The 20408-nt window shown below is 47.3% G+C and overlaps 1 non-coding gene across 1 annotated transcript; it reads right to left on the bottom strand.

The window, feature by feature from the left end:
• Positions 1-8208: 8208 nt before the first annotated feature.
• trnar-ucg (transfer RNA arginine (anticodon UCG)) lies at positions 8209-8297 on the bottom strand. Its single transcript is given in 2 exon segments — positions 8209-8244; positions 8261-8297. It is a non-coding gene; the product is annotated as a tRNA-Arg (tRNA).
• Between the last annotated feature and the right edge of the window lie 12111 nt (positions 8298-20408).

The following is a 20408-nucleotide window of genomic DNA, read 5'->3' as shown; positions in this document are numbered from 1 at the left end:
ATCCAACGCACAGTATATACAAATTAAATTGCTATTGTATCTTTTAGTTTCACAATCCGGGGGAGTTTTAAACTGAAATCTCAGTTTGTATCTCAGGTTATGCTATCTTTCAGATTCTCTCAATCTGATATCACACTTGAGATTTAGACTTAAGAAAGGATGTACTGGCATTGGAGGAGTTCAAAAGAGATTCACTCAGCTGATTCCTGAGATGAAGGGGTTGACTTATCAAGAATGGCTAAACAGGTTATTCATTCGAGTTCAGAAGAATGAGGGGTGATCTTTTTGAAACGAACAAGATTCTGAGGGTGCTTAACAGGGTGAAGAAGGGTCTCTGACCTGAAACATTAACTCTGCTTCTCTCTTCACAGATGCTGCCAGACCTGCTGAGTATTTCCAGCATTTCTTGTTTTTATTAACAGGGTCGATGTTGAGAAGATGTTTCCACGAGTGGGGGAATCTCAAACTAGGCGACATAGTTACAGAATAAGGGGACACTCATTTAAAACTGAGATGCAAAGGAATTTCTTCTCTCAGAGGGTAGTGAATGTCTGGAATTATCTACCCCAGACAGTTGTGGAGACGAGATCACTGAAAGTATTTAAAGAGGAAGTAGATAGATTTTTGAAATATTGGAGAGTTGAGGGCTATGAAGAGCTGGCATGAAAGAGGAATTGAGGTCTGGGGCAGATCAGCCCTGATCTTACTGAATGGCAGGGCAGGCTTGAGGGGCCGAATGGCCTACTCCTGCTCCTATTTCTTATGTTATGTTATATCTAATGTATATGTCAGGATGCACTATGGGAATTAATACTGAAACTTATAAACTCATAACGTGTGTCAATATTGGGCTGATATTTAACTTGAATCTCAGAGTACATTATTGTGGTTAATTCTGTAACTTTGAAAAGGGAACTCTGTGCCATAATGAAAACAAGATATGCTGGAAATACTCAGCAGGTCAGGCAGCATCTGTATAGAGAGAAGCAGAGTTAACGTTTCAGGTCAGTGACCTTTCATCAGATGAGAAACTGATCAATCCACTGTTACAATAACTCCATCTCTGACTCCCTCCTGACAGTAACTAATCCTTTCACAGAGACTGTGGGTGGTTCTGAAAAGAGCCTTTGGGTTATGAAATGACATTTTTCCACTTTACTTTTTCTGGGAGTTCAGAGCGCTGAGAATGATTCTCACTGACATGTACAGGGCAACAGACCGACTGATTTGGCATAACGGTGTAACTAATGTTTGGGCTAACTCATGGCATCAGGTCAAACATGGGCAAGGAAACCTCATGCTGATTATCACCTACCACCCCCTCCCAACCAACCCCTCTCCCCGCCCCTCAGCTGATGAGTCAGTACTCCTCTATGTTGATCACCACTTGGAGGGAGCACTGAGGTGGAACAGGGCGCAGAATGTAGTCTGGCTGGGGGATGTCAATGTCCATCACCATGAGTGGCTCGGTAGCACCACTACTGACCATGCTGGCCGAGTCCTAAAGGACATAGCTGCTCGATTGGGTCTGCAGTAGGTGGTGAGGGAACTAACAAGAGGGAAAAACATACTTGACCTCATCCTCACCAATCTGCCTGCCGCAGATGCATCTGTCCATGACAGTATTGGTAGGAGTGACCACTGCACAATCCTTGTGGAGATGAAGTCCCGTCTTCACATTGAGGATACCCTCTATCGTGTTGTGTGCCACTACCACTGTGCTAAATGGGATAGATTTTGAACAGATCTAGCAATGTATAACTGGGCATCCATGAAGTGCTGTGGACCATTAGCAGCAGCAGAATTGTACTCAACCCCAATCTGTCACCTCATGGCCCGGCATATTCCCCCACTCTAACATTACCAACAAGCTGGGGATCAACCCTAATTCAATGAAGAGTGCAGGAGGGCATGCCAGGAGCAGCACCAGGCATACCTTGAAATGAGCCGTCAGCCTGATGAAGCTACAGCCCAGGACTACTTTCATGCCAAACAGCAGAAGCAGCATGTAATAGACAGGGCTAAGTGATCCCACAACCAACGGATCAGATCTACACCCTGCCACATCCAATGATGAATGGTGGTGGACAATTAAACAACCAACAGGAGGAGGTGGCTCCACAAATACCCCCAACCTCAATGATGGGGGAGCCCAGCACATCAGTGCAAAAGACAAGGATGAAGAATTTGCAACAATCTTCAACCAGAAGTGCCGAGTGGATTATCCATCTCGGCAACCTTCTGAAGTCCCCAGCATCACAGATGCCAGTCTTCAGCCAATTCAGTTCACTCCAGGTGATATCAAGAAACGAATGAAGGCATTGGATACAGCAAAGGCTACAGGCCCTGGCAATATTCCGGCAATGGTACTGAAGACCTGTGTTCCAGAACTTGCCGCGCCCCTAGCCAAGCTGTTCCAGTACAGCTACAACACTGGCATCTACTCGGCAATGTGGAAAATTGCCCAGGTATGTCCTGTACACAAATAGCAGGACAAATCCAACCCGGCCAATTGCTGCCGCATCAATCTACTCTCAATCATCAGTATAGTGATGGAAGATGTCATTGACAGTGCTATCAAGTGGCACTTGCTTCACAATAACCTGTTCAGTGACACTCAGTTGGGTTCCGCCAGGGCCATTCAGCTCCTGACGTCATTACAGCCTTGGTTCAAACAAGGACAAAAGAGCTGAACTCAAGAGGTGAGGTGAGAGTGTCTGCCCTTGACATCAAGGTAGCATTTGACTGAGTATGGCATCAAGGAGCCAGAGCAAAACTGGAGTCAATGGGAATCAAGAGGAAAACTCTCCACTGGTTGGAATCGTACCTAGCACAAAGGAAAATGGTGGTGATTGTTGGAGGTCAATCATCTCAGCTCCAGGACATTACTGCTGGAGTTCCTCAGGGTAGTATCCTCGGCTCAACCTTCTTCACTACTTCATCAGTGACCTTCCTTCAATCATAAGGTCAGAAGTGGGGATGTTCGCTGATGATTGCAAAATTTAGCACCATTCACGACTCCTCAGAAGCAGTCCATGTAGAAATCCAGCAAGACCTGGACAATATCCAGGCTTGGGCTGATAAGTGGCAAGTAACATTCATGCCACACAAGTACCAGGCAATGAACATCTCCAACAAGAGAGAATCTAACCATCTCCCATTGACATTCAACAGCATTACGATCGCTGAATCCCCCATTATCAACTTCCTGGGGGTTCCCATTGACCAGAAACTGAACTGGAGTAGCCTTATAAATAGTGTGACTACATGAGCTGGTCAGAGGGTAGGAATCATGCGGTGAGTAACTCACCTCCTGACTCCCCAAGCCTGTCCACCATTTACAAGGCACAAGTCTGGAGTGTGATGGAATACTATCCACTTGCCCGGATGGGTGCAGCTCCAACAACATTCAAGAAGCTCGACACCATCCAGGACAAAACAACATGCTTGATTGGCACCCCGTCCACAACATTCACTCCCTCCACCACTGACGTACAGTGGCAGCAGTGTGTACCATCTACAAGATGCACTGCAACAATGCACCAAGGCTACTCAGGCAGCACCTTCCAAACCTGCATCCTCTGCTGCCTAGAAGGACAAGGGCAGCAGATGCATGGGAATACCACCACCTGAAAGTTCTCCTCCAAGCTACACATCATCCTGACTTGGAACTATATCGCCATTCAGCAGGGCAATCCACAAGAATACCAATTTAAGGGACAACAACAACTTTCTTCTGTATGAGAAGAGAGTGCTGATTGTTTGGCAAGTGAACTCTGATTGGGCGAGGCATTGCCATTCAGAATGCACCAGTTTATGGTAACTGACAGATAACTGCCCAGTTTTGTTTGAAATTTAAACCAGGCAGCTTGACTCTGATTGGTCAAGGCATTGCCTTGTGGAATGAGCCAGTGAATGGCTGTCACTTATTTTGTTTAGCTGAAACTGGCACAATGTGTGTGCATGTTCTTTCTGTCTGCAAAGAACAGGGCCCTGTGTATTAATATATGTAGTTTACAGTACACACCAGTGCACCACACTGCGAGCCCTACTGACAGTCTGAAATCGGTTGTCAGTGTAATTCTTAGCACACTGAGAATTATTTAGCAAATGTTGTCCTATTGTGGAATCACATCTCATGTTGGATACTGTGTTTTGAGTTTTGCAAGCACGGGTTGGTTGGGTAGGGCCCATTGCGAACAGTGGAAGGGACATGTTATTTGATACAATCCGCCAGTTTTGGGATGTACGGTCTAGAAACCTAGCATCACACTGGTATTGAAATTCATATATCACGTTACTTATTTGTGTGATAGGCAGGACGTCTCTTTTGCTTGACAGCAGCATCCTGTTAGTGGTGAACACCACACTTGTTGCTCCTGCATAGTAACAGCAGGAAACAGCGAGCTTCACCTGTTACTCAAATATTGGGGATATATTACCTTTCCAGGGTAATTTGAGGGAGACTGGGCACTTTTCAGGGCTCAAAATGACGTCCTTCAGCCCGTTTATAAGTTTGTGTGATATACAGATAGAAATGATCTGATCAGTGTAACCATTGTAATGCAGGATGTCTTTGATTCGCCCGATTTCAGCATCAAGCTTGCATCGTGAGCAAATGGCTCAGCCCTATTTATGAGGTTTTCGATAAGACTCCGTGGTTACGGAGGGATGGAGGGAGGTGGTTACGGAGGGAGGGAGGTGGTTACGGAGGGAGGGAGGGAGGTGATTACAGAGGGAGGGAGGTGGTTACGGAGGGAGGGAGGGAGGTGGTTACGGAGGGAGGGAGGTGGTTACGGAGGGAGGGAGGGAGGTGGTTACGGAGGGAGGAAGGAGGTTGGGACAGGTGAGAACACATAAGGATTTAGAAACAAGGATGAGTATTTTGAAATAAAAACAAGAAATGCTGGAACCACTTAGCAGGTCTGAGGATTTTGAGGTTGAGTTGTTGCTGGACCAGGAGCCAATGTCGGTCAGTGATTGGTTGCCGAGAAGGCCAATCTTATAGCTCGTGGAACTGTAAGAATCCCAACGCGTGCATTGACCTGGGAAGGTAGGTTTGCGGTAGAACGTGGTAGAAAACCCCTTAGCAGATTTCTCAACTAGTACATCAAGGAAAGGGAGCTCATTTGACAGCTCCATTCCAAAGGTGAATTTGAGTGTAGGATGGAGCCCATGAAGACGTGCAAGGAAATTATTTCATGCAGCTGCGGATTCAAATATAGCAAACGTATCATCTACATATTGGAAATATGCAAGAGGTCGGAGGTTAGGTGTCATTCCCTTAAAAACAGGTTTGTCATGGAATCCAACAAAGATGTTTGTGAGAGCTGGGCCTAGAGGGGATCCCATGGCAACACCAGCGATACATGGTGTCAATAAAAGTGAACTCAACTGTGCAAGTTGCCGAGTTCATAAGTTCAATGAATACGGATTCACACAATGGTGACGGGTCTAGATCGCCATGATATAGCACTGCAGTGCAAATATCTATGGCTTCCTGAAGTGGTACATTGGTGAATAGGCTAGCAATGTCAAATGACATATGGACACGGCATTGCTATCGATATGCAAGTCCTGTATGGTCTTCACAAATGTGAAGGAATCCTTCACTGTGTTTGTGGAGAACTTGCTCAAAAACTGGTTGTAACAATTTGCCCAATCATTTGGCAAATTCATTTCAGGTTACTATTTACATTACTTCAAATAAAGAAAACACAACGACACAAAGAACTGAGCACAACGCTGAAAGTTTCACAGCAAATAGTCAAATGGGAAAAGGATGAAATACAGAAAGAAAAAGCCTAAAATACTGAAAACACTCAGCCAGTCCGGAAACAACTGTGGAGAAGAGAGGCTCGGGTTAGTGGTCCAGTTCTGTGACCCTTCTATAGACCTGAAACATTGCTCCTACCTTCCTCTCTACACAGATACTGCTGGAACTGCTGAGTGTTTCCAGAATCTTCTGTTATTATTCAGATTTCCAGTGTGTGCAGTATTTCTCTTTTTGAAAATAAAATATTCCCTGAGAGGAATGGAACTTTACATAAAAAATAGGAGTAGGCCATTCGGCCCATTGAAATAGCTCTGCCATTCAATAAGATCACAGCTGATTTCCTACATCAACTCCATCTTACCACACTAGCACAGATCCTTGATTCCCTTAGCATCCAAAAACCTATCGATCTCTCTCTTGGATATACCCAATGATTGAGCATTTCCATCTCTAGAGTCACAGAGAGATACAGCATTGAAACAGGCCCTTCGGCCCACCAAGTCTGTGCCGACCAACAACCACCCATTTATACGAATCCTACATTCATCCCATATTCCCTACCACATTCCCACCATTCTCCTACCACCTATCTACACTAGGGGCAATTTACAATGGTCAATTTACCTATCAACCTGCAAGTCTTTGGCTGTGGGAGGAAACTGGAGCACCCGGCGGAAACCCACGTGGTCACAAAGAGAACTTGCAAACTCTGCACAGGCAATACCCTGAACGGAACCGAGGTCACTGGAGCTGTGAGGCTGCGGTGCTAACCACTGTGCGTAGAGAATTCCAAAGATTCACAATACTTTGAGTGAAAAAAAATTCTCTGCTTCTCAGTCCTAAATGATTGAGCCGTTTATACTGAGATTGTGATCCCTAGTTCTAGATTCCCCAGCCAGAGGAAACATCCTCCCAGCATTTACCCTGTTAAATCCCTTAAGATTTTTAGGTGCCAGTAAGATTACCTCTGACTCTTCTCAATTCTGAGGAATATCGGCCTCGTCTACTCAATCTCTTCTCATAGGACAATCCCCTCTTCCCAGGAAGCAATCGAGTGACACTTTGATACACTTCCTTTAAGGCAAGTATATCCTTCCTTAAATAAGGGGACCAAAACTGTACACAGTGCTCCAGGTGTGATCTCACTGAGGCTCTGTCTAATTGCAGTCAAACTTCTTTGTTCTTATAAAAACTTTTCACAATGTTGAACACAACTATTAACTACCCCATTAACATCTCTGCTCTAAGAACAAGGACCCCAGCTTCACACACCCCAGACCCCTATTCTTTCCACATTAGCTGAATTCCTGCATCTCTGATACATTCTAGTAAATCTCCTCTGCACCCTCTCTAAGGCCTTGACATTCCTGCTAAAGTGTGGATCATGGAATTAGACACAATGCTCCAGCTGAGGCCCATAACCAGTGAGATTTATAAAGGTTCAGCCTCAATTCCTTGTCTGTGTCCCGTACTCCCATTTCTGGTTTCTGACTCAATGTCGGCTCTGAGCTGTTGAAACTGCCTGAAGAAACATTTCCACCCAACAAAGCGCTCGGAATGTGAGAAGGGACAAAGTGAGTGACCAAGTACATCAACTCCAAGTAAAACTCCACCATGTAGTGAAAACACTCGAAACACAACGGCTCTTTTAAGAGCCACCCACAATCTCTCTGAAAAAGCTGCACCAACATCTCTCTAGAATTGGTTTATTTCATTGGTTTTAATGCTCAGTAACTCTCTGGAACTTTCTCACTGTCTTTGTGTTTTCTGTTTCAATCTGGTTTGGAGATTCTGGGAAGATGAGTTTCACTGCCTGGGAGGATCTTTGTGGTTTTCCTGCAGAAACACAAAACAAAGTCTCTTTTCAGAGTCACCCACCGCATCATAGGGACAGCAGTGACCTGGGAACGGGAGCTGGGGTGTGTTTTATGCCGGAAATATCAGTTAATGATTTATGTTGTGCTCTCGTTATATTCCAATCTCTGAATTGAGCCTTTCCACCGCACCAGGGTTATGGGGAGAGTTTTCATCGTTTCTTTTCCAAACGTACAGACGATGTTATAAAGTTGATGATTTACCCAGATGGTGGATTCTCCCCTCACAGTGAAAAGTAACATCACACCTTCACATCTGCCCATTGTTTTATAATTGAGTAATTAGTCAAATGGAATTATTTGTGATGTTATTTCCCCCGAGACGGTGTTTCCTGCAGTGAAACTGATCAGTTTCAGCTCAGTCATTCAGGGACCTGGAATTCCTGCAGTTTGAGCCCGCTGCAACCCCAGCCCACTTCTGATTGGTCACCCTCTTCTCATAAAGTCAGTGACAGCACATGAGGAGGCCATTCGCCCCATTAAGTCCATGTCGGGTTTCCAATCTGTTCAGTCCCCGACTCGATCCCCAAAGCCCTGCATAATCCCTTTGGGTCAAAATGACCACGGCAGGACTCGAACCTGCAATTTTCTGATAGCATCATAAAATATATCGAAGTCAGACGCCTTATCCATTAGGCCACACGGCCCTTAGCTTACATGAATGATTCAATCAGAGAACCTCGAAGCACAAAATACAAAAAATCATTGGTTGAACCTGTCAACCTGGCACAATATTTGAATTTGTGAAAGCCGCCAATTTCACTGTGGAAAAGAAGTGATCGACTGGAAAAGTACATAAAAATCTATTTTCCCGTAGCGGTTTAAATAAACTTTTAAAACACAATTCTGCTTTTACCGACTCAAATTGCTGGTGCTATTTTATGAACAGCTTTATTTTGCCAATTTTTGTCAACTTCTCATCTGTAACTGACAGTAAAAGACTCCGTTCAGCAATCTTTCACACGACAAATAACTCAAACTCGGTGTGGAAGTAATAAATTACAGACTATTGGTAATTCCCCTTCACACAGGCTTCAGGGGGACAGTGAGAAGCCACTGAAATAGTTGCTTCATCCTTTTAAAAGGTTCCCATTCTGTCCTGTTACTGATGTGTTGGAATCAGATTTGTATTTAACAAGATATTTCTGTGAAAACAAAATCCTCAACAGACCAGCTGGGAATCTGGGAATCACTATGGTAAAATAAAAGGCTTTTGATTGAGAAGACGGGACCGTCTCACCAGCAGCCGGGTTACATTCCCCTCACATCCTTATACAGTGAGCAGCTCTTTCCCTCGAGAAATAGACAGCAGCAGTTGGAAGTTCAGTAAAAGGATCGGTTCATTGAGACAAGTTTCTGACTGACAGGTGGTGCTGAATATTAATACAAAAAGGTCCTGGAATGGGAAACAAGTGTCCAGAGTGGGGTCTGAAATCAGGACAGGGAAATGGCCAGCACTGACACAGATCATTTCATTATTACATTGATATCTGACTGTCTATAAGGAGAAGCGAGTTAAACACATGATGGTGAAAGGAATGGAAGATGACGCTGGTTGTTCTAGATGAAGAGGGATAGACAGAGGTGTGGGTAGAGCAGACTTCAGACAGTAATCATCCCTTTCAGATACTGTGGGTGGATCTGAAATGAGCCTTTGGGATAGGGAAAAAAGCTCTTTGTTTAAAAACCCTCAAATAGCTACCTTGTAATTGGTCAGGTTACTAATGTTTTAGTTAGTGTAATTTATGAATAATTACTTATTAGAAAGTGCTGTTTGGACAGAGTGTAAAGCTGTGAGTTGATGTGTGAGGGACTTCACTGACTAGGGGAAGGAGGTGCTCTTTGGTCTCTTCTCTTCTGCCTTTTCAGCCTCCATGATACAGGGGAAGAAGCTGATCGGTGAGTAACTGGTAAATTATTCTACTTATTACACGAGCAATAATGAGTTTGTAAAGCTAAGTAATGGCAGGGCAGCTCGAAAAGTAAAAGTTCGAAATTGGGGGAAGGCAAATTTTACAAAACTGAGAGGTGATTTGGTGGATGTGGACTGGATACAACTACTTGAAGGAAACCCAAAGATGTTTTATCAGTCCATTAAGAGCAAGAGGATAACTAAGGAAAGGGTATGGCCTATCAGAGATGTACAAGGGAACTTCTGTGTGGATCCAGAAGATGTGGGCAGGGTTCTTAATGAGTTTTTTGTCTCTGCCTTCACAAAGGAGAGGGATGATGCAGACATTGTAGTAAAAGAAGAGGAGTGTGAAATATTAGATACGATAAGCATAATGAGAGTGGAAGTACTAGAGGATCTGACATCCTTGAAAATGAATAAATCACCAGGGCCAGATGGTTTGCATCTGAGGTTGTTAAAGGAAGCCAAGGAGTAAATAGTGGATGTGCTGAGGATCATCTTCAAATCCTCACTGGATATGGGGGAGGTGCCGGAGGATTGGAGCTCTGCGAACGTTGTACTATTATTTTAAAAGGATGTGGTAAGTCTGACCTCAGTGGTGGGTAAATTATTCGAATCAATTCTGAGGGACAGGATAAACTACCACTTAGAAAGGCACGGATTAATCAGGGATAGTCAGCATGGATTTGTTAAGGGAAGGTCATGTCTCACTAACTTGATTGAGTTTTTTGAGGAAGTAACAAGGAACATTGATGAGGATAGTGCGGTGGATGTGGTTTACATGGATTTTAGTAAGGCATTTGATAAGGTCCCACATGGCAGTCTGGTCAATAAAATGAAAGCCCATGGGATACAGGGGAATGTGGCAGGTTGGATCCAAAATTGACTCAGTGACAGGAAACAAAGGATAGTAGTCAACGGATGTTTTTGCAAATGGAAAGCGGTTTTTAGTGGCGTTCCACAGGGCTCAGTGTTGGGTCCCTTGCTGTTTGTGGTGTATATTACCACACGGGCAGCACAGTGGCGCAGCGGTTAGCACCGCAGCCTCACAGCTCCAGCGACCTGGGTTCAATTCTGGGTACTGCCTGTGTGGAGTATGCAAGTTCTCCCTGTGTCTGCGTGTGTTTCCTCCGGGTGCTCCAGTTTCCTCCCACATGCCAAAGACTTGCTGGTTGATAGGTTAATTGGCCATTATAAATTGTCCCCAGTATAGGTAGGTGGTAGGGAAATAGAGGGACAGGTGGGGATGTGGTAGGAATATGGAATTAGTGTAGGATTAGCATAACATGGATGGTTGATGGTCGGCACAGACTCGGTGGGCAGAAGGGCCTGTTTCAGTGCTGTAACTCTTCAAAAAAAAAATTAATTATTTGGAATTAAATGTGGGAGCTATGATTGGGAAATTTGCTGATGACACAAAAATTGGCCGTGTAATTGATAGTGAGGAGGATGGCTGTAGACTTAAGAATGATATGAATGGATTAATTGAGTGGGCGGAAAAGTGGCAAATGGAATTCAATCTGGAGAATTGTGAGGTAATGCATTTGGGGAGGGCAAACAAAGCAAGGGAATACACAATAAACGGGAAGATATTGAGATGGGTAGAAGAAGTGAGAGACTTTGGAGTGCATGTCCACAGGTCCCTGAAAGTGACAGGATAGGTAGATAGAGTGGTGAAGAAGGCATATGGAATGCTTTCCTTTCTTGGTCGACAAAAGCAGGGATGTAATGCGAGAACTGTTTAAAACGGTGGTTTGGCCACAGCTGGAGTATTGCGTACAGTTCTGGTCATCACATTACAGAAAGGACATAATTGCTGTGGAGAGAGTACAGAGGAGATTTACAAGAATGATACTGTGGGTGGCTCTGAAAAGAACCTTTGGGTATTTGATAAAATCCTGGCAGATTGCCTTGGTTTTGGTGCCCGGAGCGCTGGTTTTCTTGGGCAGCAGAATGCCTAGATATTAGGCAGCACCCAGCCCGGAGTGATGGTCACCCCTCCCAGCAGCTTGGTGAGCTCCTCGTCATTCTGGACAGCCAGCTGTAGGTGTCTGAGGATGTTGCGGGTCTTCCTGTTGTCCTGGGCCGCGTTACTGGCCAACTCGAGGATTTCAGCGGTCAGATACTCCAGCACAGCAGCCAGATAGACCGGGGCTCCGGCACCCACACGCTCAGCATAGTTGCCCTTTCTCAGGAGCCTGTGAACACGGCCCACCGGGAACTGCAGTCCAGCCCGGGAGGAGCGAGACTTGGCCTTGGACCGAGCTTTCCCGCCGGTCTTTCCTCTTCCAGACTTTTCTTTTCCAAAAATATACTTGAGGACATTCCGTGCAGACCACTGCCTGATGGATTGGTGGTCAAAGGTGTTTTTCCACACAAACATTTCCACGAACGCACAGTCCAACTGGATGGAGCGTTCCGTGACACTGTGACCAGATCCATCCTTCGCAACACCGGGGTCAGATAGAACCTCAGCACATAGTAACAGTTGGTGTTTGCATACTGGGGCTCTACGCACAGCTTGATGCAGCCACATACTAAGGCGGCCATCAGGTTGAGGGCGACGTTGAGTACATTTTTTCGCCTTTATCCAGAGGTTTGAACATCGTGTCCCTCCAGACCCGGTCCATTTTGCGTCTTCAGATAAAGCGGGAAATGGCTCGGGTGATCGCCACAGCACAGGAGTGGGGTATGGGCCAGACCTGTGCCACTTACAGCAACAACGTGAGCACCTTGCACCTGATGACCAGGTTCTTACCCATAATAGAGAGAGATCGCTGCTCCCACTTGCTCAGTTTATGTTGTACCCTGGCTACTCGCTCCTCCCAGGTTTTGGTGCACGTCCCGGCCCTTACAAAGCATATCCCCAGCACCTTCAGGTAGTCTGACCTGACGGTGAAGGGGACAAAGGATCGGTGAGCCCAGTTTCCAAGGAACATGGCCTCGCTCTTGCCATGGTTAACATTGGCTCCCGAATCCAGTTCGAACTGGTCGCAGATGCTCATCAGTCTGTGAATGGACAGCGGATCCGATCAGAATACTGCAACATCATCCATGTACAGGGAGGCTTTGACCTGAGTGACTCCACTGCCTGGGATTGTCACCCCTCTTATGCCCGCATCCTTCCAAATAGACTCAGCAAAGGGTTCGATACAGCAAACACACAAGGCAGGGGAAAGAGGACAGCTCTGTCTGACTCCAGATTTGATTGGAAACTTTCTGATTCCCACCCAATTTTTTGGACTGTACTACTGATGTTTGTGTAGAGCAGTTTGATCCAATTGCAGATTCCCTCCCCAAACCCCATTATGGAAAGCACGTCCATCATGTATGTGTGCGATATCCTGTCAAAAGCCTTCTCCTGGTCCAGGCTGATGAGGCAGGTGTCCACCCTCCTGTCCCGTACATAGGCGATCGTATCCCTGAGTAGCACGACACTATCAGAGATCTTCCTGCTGGGTACAGTACAGGTCTGATCAGGGTGAATCACCAACTGCAGAGCAGTCTTGACTCAACTGGCGATGACTTTGGACAGAATTTTGTAGTCTACATTAAGCAGTGAGATGGGCCGCCAATTTCTGATTTCTGCCCTCTCCCCCTTCTGCTTGTAGATGAGGATGATGATGCTTTTCCTCATGGATTCTGACATGCTGCCGGCCAGGAGCATACTCTCGTACACTTCCAGCAGGTCTGGGCTGACCCAGTCCCACAGGGCCGAATACAACTCAACTGGTAAGCCGTCGCTTCCGGGAGTTTTCTTCGTCTCAAAAGACTTGATGGCCTTTGTTAGCTTGTCCAGAGTTAGCGGTTTGTCCAGATTCTCCTGCATGCTGTCATCTAAGACCTCTGTGATAGATGACAGGAAGGACTGGGAGGCCATGCTGTCCATAGACTTCACGTCTTACAGCCCAGCATTCAAGGATTTGCTAATCCTTAGTATGTCGGAGTGTGAAGTTGTGACCGAGCCATCCTCTTCCTTCAGGCTGCTGATCACAGAGCTCTCTCTGTGTACCTTTTGGAAGAAGAAACGCAAGCACGTCTCATCCTGCTCAATGGAGCAGACTCTGGACCGGAAGATGATCTTGGAGGCCTCCGTGGCAAAGAGCGAGGCCTGCTGGCTCTTCACCTCTTGGAGCACCTCCTTGACCTCGACACCCATCGACTGCAGCCGGAGCAGATTTTGCATTCTTTTCTGGAGTGCGGACATTTCCCTCTGTCTCTCTCACCCTCTGAACACCTTTGGAGATAAAGAACCTCTTGATATTCACCATGATCGCTTCCCACCAGTGCACCGGATACTCAAAGAGGGTCTCACTGTTCTCCAACTTTTTCAATCTCTTTTGAGTTCCACAATGTTCTCTGGGGTTAGCAGTGTAGCATTGAGCTTCCATGTCCCCCTGCTAACCCGCTGGTCATCCTGTAAGTGACAGTCAGCCAGTAAGAGGCAGTGGTCGGAGAAGAACACCGGCTTGACGTCGGTGGATCTGACCGTGAAAGCAGGGGACACATACAGGAAGTCAATCCTGGAACGGGCAGACCCGTCCGATCTTGACCAGGTGTATCTACGCTGCGCTCCGTCTGCAGGTTTGCTGAAGACATTGTGCAGTTTGGCATTTTATACTGTTTCCTTTAAGAATCTGGGCGGAGCGTCCAGTTTTCTGTCGTCACTGCCAGATCGTCCAGCTGCATCAATGATGCAGTTGAAGTCACCTCCAAGAATGACCGGCCTGGATGTCGCCAGCAGCAGTGTGAGTTGCTGGAGGATGGTCAGCCACTCACTGTATTGGACCGGGGCATATACGTTGCTTAACTGGAGCGGAGCATTGTTGTACATTACATCTGCTACGAGAAGGCGACCGCCCACCAGCATCTTAACTTCAGAGATGGTTAAATTGCCTCCCCACAGCAGAATACCCAGGCCGGAGGAACAGGAATCATTTCCCCGGACCAGATCGATGACCCATGGGATCACCATCGTGACCATTGCCTGTAAGTGCTGCGGTGCAGGATTCCACACTCCTGACGAAACAGTACGCCAGCTTTGACCTTTGCGAAGTCATCCAAGGTTGAAACACATCACGTGGTGGATTTAACACAATGCATGTGAATCGAAGCAATCTTTATATCCACTATAAAGTTGGGTGTTGCTTACCACACCAGGTGTCCTTGCTAGTCCCAGTCCTTGAGTATGTTCCTGCATACCCATCGTGTCCGCAAGCTGTTTCACATTCGTTGAGCCCAGAAACCCCTCATGGTTATTCATGAGGGTTTTGTTCCACTGGGGTGACATCGGCAGGTGGGGGACGGGTCTTGTAGGCAGCAAGGCTTGGGTTGTCCTCTGCTGTTGGTGTCTTTCCCCTCGGTCCCTCCTCAAAGACATCACTGTTCCTGACTTCCTGGAGCTGGAGCTGGAGTGCGCAGGACACTTCGCTGCTCTCGGTCTCCCGGAGCTGGGGTGCACTGAGCATCTCACTGGGTTCCATGCTTTTGGTTTGGGGTGCGCTGGGCGTGTCACAGCTTCCAGTGCCCCGGAGCTGGGGGGCTTTATCTTCCAGCTCCTTTGAGTTCTGCTGCTTCTTTTGGAGGTGCCATCGTTCCGGCCCTTCCTCGTGCAGTGAGGAGGAGCTGCTGAAGTCTGTCTCAGACGGTAGCCTCCTCTTGCTACTGGTTTGGGTGGTGACCTGTTCTTTTTTTGGAGCTTTTTTCTTTGTGGTCTTCCTTTGTACCACCTGCCACTGACCTGTTTGTCCATCTGCTGCCTCCTCCTCCATTAATTCTGTCTGTGGAGGAGGAGTTTCCAGGCACGGAGTAGGTGTTGGGTCACTGGTTGCAGCTGCCTCCCCTTTCTTCTCTTTCTCAGATAGACTTTCATCGCTGTGGGGAGGATTGCTTGTTTCCCTCCCAGCACCAGACGTGTTCACCGTTCCTTAACCCGGTCTTTCCTTGGTCCTTGCTGCCTGAGCATAACTGAGGCAGCGTTTGGGGCAGGTTTTGTAGAGGTGGCCTGCCCCACCTCACAGGTTGCAGTACTTACAATGTTTACAGTCCTTGGTGTGATGGCCTTCCTTCTTGCAGTTCTTGCAGACGACTGTGCTGCAGTTAGCTGCCACGTGACCAGATTTGCCGCAGGTACGACAAACTCTGGGCTGCTCCGCGTAGACCATGAAGCCTCGACTTCCCCCGAAAGTGAAGCTGGAGGGAGGATGGATGATGGCTCCGTTGGCATCGACCTTCAAGGTCACCTTGACCTGACGCTTGCTGGTCCAAATCCAAATGGGTCCTTGACATCAGTGCTGCCGCCGGCCACCTCGACGTACCTGGTGAGGAAGGTGAGTACATCCACGACAGGAACATGGAGGTTGTAGAGGTGGATTCTCACCACCCACTCACGTTGCGATGGCAGTGTGAAGAGCAGCTCCACTGTGAGGATCGACAGCGGCGCCTGGTTTCCCTTCTCCTTAAACACCTTCAGGAACTTGATGCATCCGCCACGTACTTGAACATCACGTCAAAATATCCACAGCTGGGGAAGTCCTGCAGGCAGAAGATGTTCGCAGCTTGGAATCCACAGCAATCAATAAGGATTTTCTTAATGAAGAAGGTACGATCAACCGGTGCATCTCCATCATTATCCTTCACTACCACCCGAACAGTGTTACACACTCCCTGCCCTGAAGTTACAGAATTGGTTACAGCCATTTTACTCAAAAACCTACCTGAGACAGGATCATGGTCTCTCCCCTGCTCCTCTTCCAGACATTTCCACAATCTCACAAATACTTTCACAAAGAGTAAGGAATTCCTCCCGCACTTCCCTGCTTTACCTTCTGGAGGAATGCAGTCCGGCTACTTCTGATTGGTTACTGTCTGCTGAATCTCATTGGCTGGTTCATGTCACCAATCAGGGAGCTGCTATTTTGCCGATCATCAAAGGGCAATGAGAAAATGGGGCGGAGATTGGCAGCGGCAAATTGTCAGAGCTGAAACCCATTCACAAATTTGAAAAGCCCGCAAAAATATTTGTGAAACAAGGAACAGCTGAAATATAATAAATAATATCGTCTAAAGAGTAAAATGTATTTCACTCTCTCCTCATATTGTGTTTCTCCTCATTGTCCGTCACAGATACCAGACTTACTTTCCTTCCGGGAGCGGAGCAGAGAGGAGTGGACCTGTGGGGAGAACGCCGAGAGCAGAACCAATAAATTGAGCCCAAGGATCGCGGCCCAGTCACTCACCTTCCGGGAGAGGTCTGGACCTGTGAGGAGAACACCGACAGTGGAGCCGATACATTGAGCCTGAGGATCGCGGCCCAGTCATTCACCTTCCGGGAGAGGAGCGGACCTGTGGGGAGAACATCGAGAGTGGAGCCGATAAATTGAGCCTGAGGATCGCGGCCTAGTCACTCACCTTCCGGGAGAGGAGCGGAGAGCAGTCCAGGCACGCCGGAGTTTGAAAACAAAGTGAGCAGTGATGTCACAGGAAGGCTGCAAGGTGATTGGTTGGTGAGTATCTGCTGTTAGGGAGTTACTCTAAATAGCTGGGTAAGTAACTAAAAGTAAAGGGAAAGGTCTACAGTTTTTTCAATAAAGGAGGTCGTGTTTTTTGGGGGAGAATCAAGGTCCCTAGTGTAAATAATTTAATTTTGGGGTAATTTAAGGGGATAAATTAAGGGTAAGTCATGGCAGGGCAGCTCAGCAATGTGGAGTGATCCTCCTGTGCAATGTGGGAAGTCAGGGACACTTCCAGTGTCCAGGGCGAACACGTGTGCAGGAAGTGTCTCCAGCTGCAGCTACTCGAAATCCACGTTTCGGATCTGGAGCGGCGGCTGGAGATACTGTGGAGCATCCGCGAGGCTGAGATCATCGTGGATAGCACGTATAGGGAGGTGGTCACACCGCAGGTAAAGACTGCTCAGGTAGAAAGGGAATGGGTGACCACCAGGCAGAGTAGAAGAACTAGGCAGGTAGTGAAGGAGTCCCCTGGATCCATCTCGCTTTCTAACAGATTTTCCACTTTGAATACTGTTGGAGGAGATAGCTTTTCAGGGGAATGCAGCAAGAACCAAGTCTGTGGCACCACAGGTGGATCAGCTGCACAAGCGGGGAGGAAAAGGAGTAGAAGAGCTATAGTGATAGGGGATTCTATCATAAGAGGTACAGATGGGCATTTCTGTGGCTGCAAACGTGACTCCAGGATGGTATGTTGCCTCCCTGGTGCTAGGGTCAAGGATGTCACAGAGTGGCTGCAGGACAAGGGGGAGGGTGAACAGTCAGAGGTCATGGTACACATTGGCACCAATGACATAGGTAGAAAGAGGGATGAGGTCCTGCAACCAGAATTTAGGGAGCTAGATAGCAGATTAAAAAGCAGGACCTCAAAGGTTGTAATCTCTGGATTACTCCCAATGCCACATGCTAATGAGTATAGGAGTAAGAGGGGAGAGCAGATGAATGCTTGGCTGAGGATATGGTGCAGGAGGGAGGGCCTTAGTTTCCTCGACCACTGGGTCTGTTTCTGGCAAAGGTGGGACCTACCTGTACAAGTTGGACGGGTTGCACCTGAACTGGAACGGGACCAACATACTTGCTGAGAGGTTTGCCAGTGCTGTTTTGGGGGGTAGGGGGGGTTTAAATTAATTTGGCAGGGGGGTCGGATACAGAGTGGAGGTACAGTAGGGGGTTAAACACAGTCAAATTTAAAAGAGAAACTGAGTCAGTCTGGAAGGCAGAGCAAATATAGACCTGTTATGGCACAAGTGAAAAATGCAAGGCTGGATTGCATCTATTTTAATGCAAGGAGTCTTACTAATAAGGCAGATGAATTGAGGGCGATGATTAGCACATGGGATTATGATCTTATTCCTATCACAGAGACATGGTTGAGGGAGGGGCTGGACTGGCAGCTCAGTATTCCAGGGTACAGAATCTACAGGCAAGACAGGTGAGGGAGTAAAAGAGGAGGTGGCATTGCACTGTTGATCAAGGAGTCAATTACTGCAGTAAGGAAGGATGATATCTTAGAAATTCCTCAAATGAGGCCATATGGGAAGAACTTAAAAACAAAAAGGGGACAATCACTTGGCTGGGAGTGTACTACAGGCCTCTAAACAGACAGGAAGGGATAGAGGAGAAAATATGTAGGCAAATCTCAGAGAGGTGGAAGAATCTTCTTCTTTGGCCTCCTTGTCTCGAGAGACAATGGGTAAGCACCTGGAGGTGGTCAGTGGTTTGTGAAGCAGCGCCTGGAGTGGCTATAAAGGCCAATTCCAGAGTGATAGACTCTTCCACAGGTTCTGCAGATAAAATTGGTTGTCAGGGCTGTTACACAGTTGGCTCTCCCCTTGCGCTTCTGTCTTTTTTCCTGCCAACTGCGAAGTCTCTTCGACTCGCCACACTTTAGCCCCACCTTTATGGCTGCCCGCCAGCTCTGGCGATCACTGGCAACTGACTCCCACGACTTGTCATCAATGTCACAGGACTTCATATCGCGTTTGCCGACGTCTTTTAAGCGGAGACATGGACGGCCGGTGGGTCTGATACCAGTGATGAGCTCGCTATACAATGTGTCCTTGGGGATCCTGCCATCTTCCATGTGGCTCACATGGCCAAGCCATCTCAAGTGCCACTGGCTCAGTAGGGTGTATATGCTGGGGATGTGTTGGAGATACGGTCCTGCCACCTGATGCCAAGGATTCTCCGGAGGCTGCGAAGATGGAATGAATTGAGACGTCGCTCTTGGCTGACATACGTTGTCCAGGCCTCGCTGCCGTAGAGCAAGGTACTGAGGACACAGGCTTGATACACTTGGACTTTTGTGTTCCGTGTCAGTGCGCCATTTTCCCACACTCTCTTGGCCAGTCTGGACATAGCAGTGGAAGCCTTTCCCATGCACTTGTTGATTTCTGCATCGAGAGACAGGTTACTGGTGATAGTCGAGCCTAGGTAGGTGAACTCTTGAACCACTTCCAGAGCGTGGTCGCCGATATTGATGGATGGAGCATTTCTGACGTCCTGTCCCATGATGTTCTTTTTCTTGAGGCTTATGGTTAGGCCATATTCGTTGCAGGCAGCTGCAAACCTGTCGATGAGACTCTGCAACCACTCTTCAGTGTGAGATATTAATGCAGCATCGTCAGCAAAGAGGAGTTCCATGATGAGGACTTTCCGTACTTTGGTCTTCGCTCTTAGACGGGCAACCTGCCACCTGATCTTGTGTGGAGGAAAATTCCTGCTTCTGAAGGGTTGAACGCATGTGAGAGCAGCAGGGAGAAGAAGATCCCAAACAATGTAGGTGCGAGAACACAGCCCTGTTTCATGCCACTCAGGATAGGAAAGGGGTCTGATGAGGTGCCGTTATGCTAAATTGTGCCTTTCATATTGTCATGGAATGAGGTAATGATACTTAGTAGCTTTGGTGGACATCCAATCTTTTCTAGTAGTCTGAAGAGATCACGTCTGCTGACGAGGTCAAAGGCTTTGGTGAGATCTATGAAAGCAACGTAGAGGGGCATCTGTTGTTCACGGCATTTCTCCTGTAGCTGGTAAAGGGAGAACAGCATGTCAATGTTGGATCTCTCTGCTCGAAAGCTACACTGTGCCTCAGGGTAGACACGCTCAGCCAGCTTCTGGAGCCCGTTTAAAGCAACTCGAGTGAAGACTTTCCCCACTATCCTGAACAGGGAGATTCCACGGTAATTGTTGCAGTCACCGCGGTCACCCTTGTTCTTATAGAGGGTGATGATATTGCCATTGCGCATGTCCTGTGGTACTGCTCCCTCGTCCCAGCACAGGCAAAGCAGTTCGTAGAGTGCTGGAAGTATAGCAGGCTTGGTACTCTTGATTAT

This window comes from Heterodontus francisci, chromosome 35 (assembly GCF_036365525.1).
Source record: "Heterodontus francisci isolate sHetFra1 chromosome 35, sHetFra1.hap1, whole genome shotgun sequence".
Taxonomy (NCBI): Eukaryota; Metazoa; Chordata; class Chondrichthyes; order Heterodontiformes; family Heterodontidae; genus Heterodontus; species Heterodontus francisci.
The sequence above is the reverse complement of the archived record's forward strand: the minus strand, read 5'-3'. Positions and strand labels throughout refer to the sequence as shown.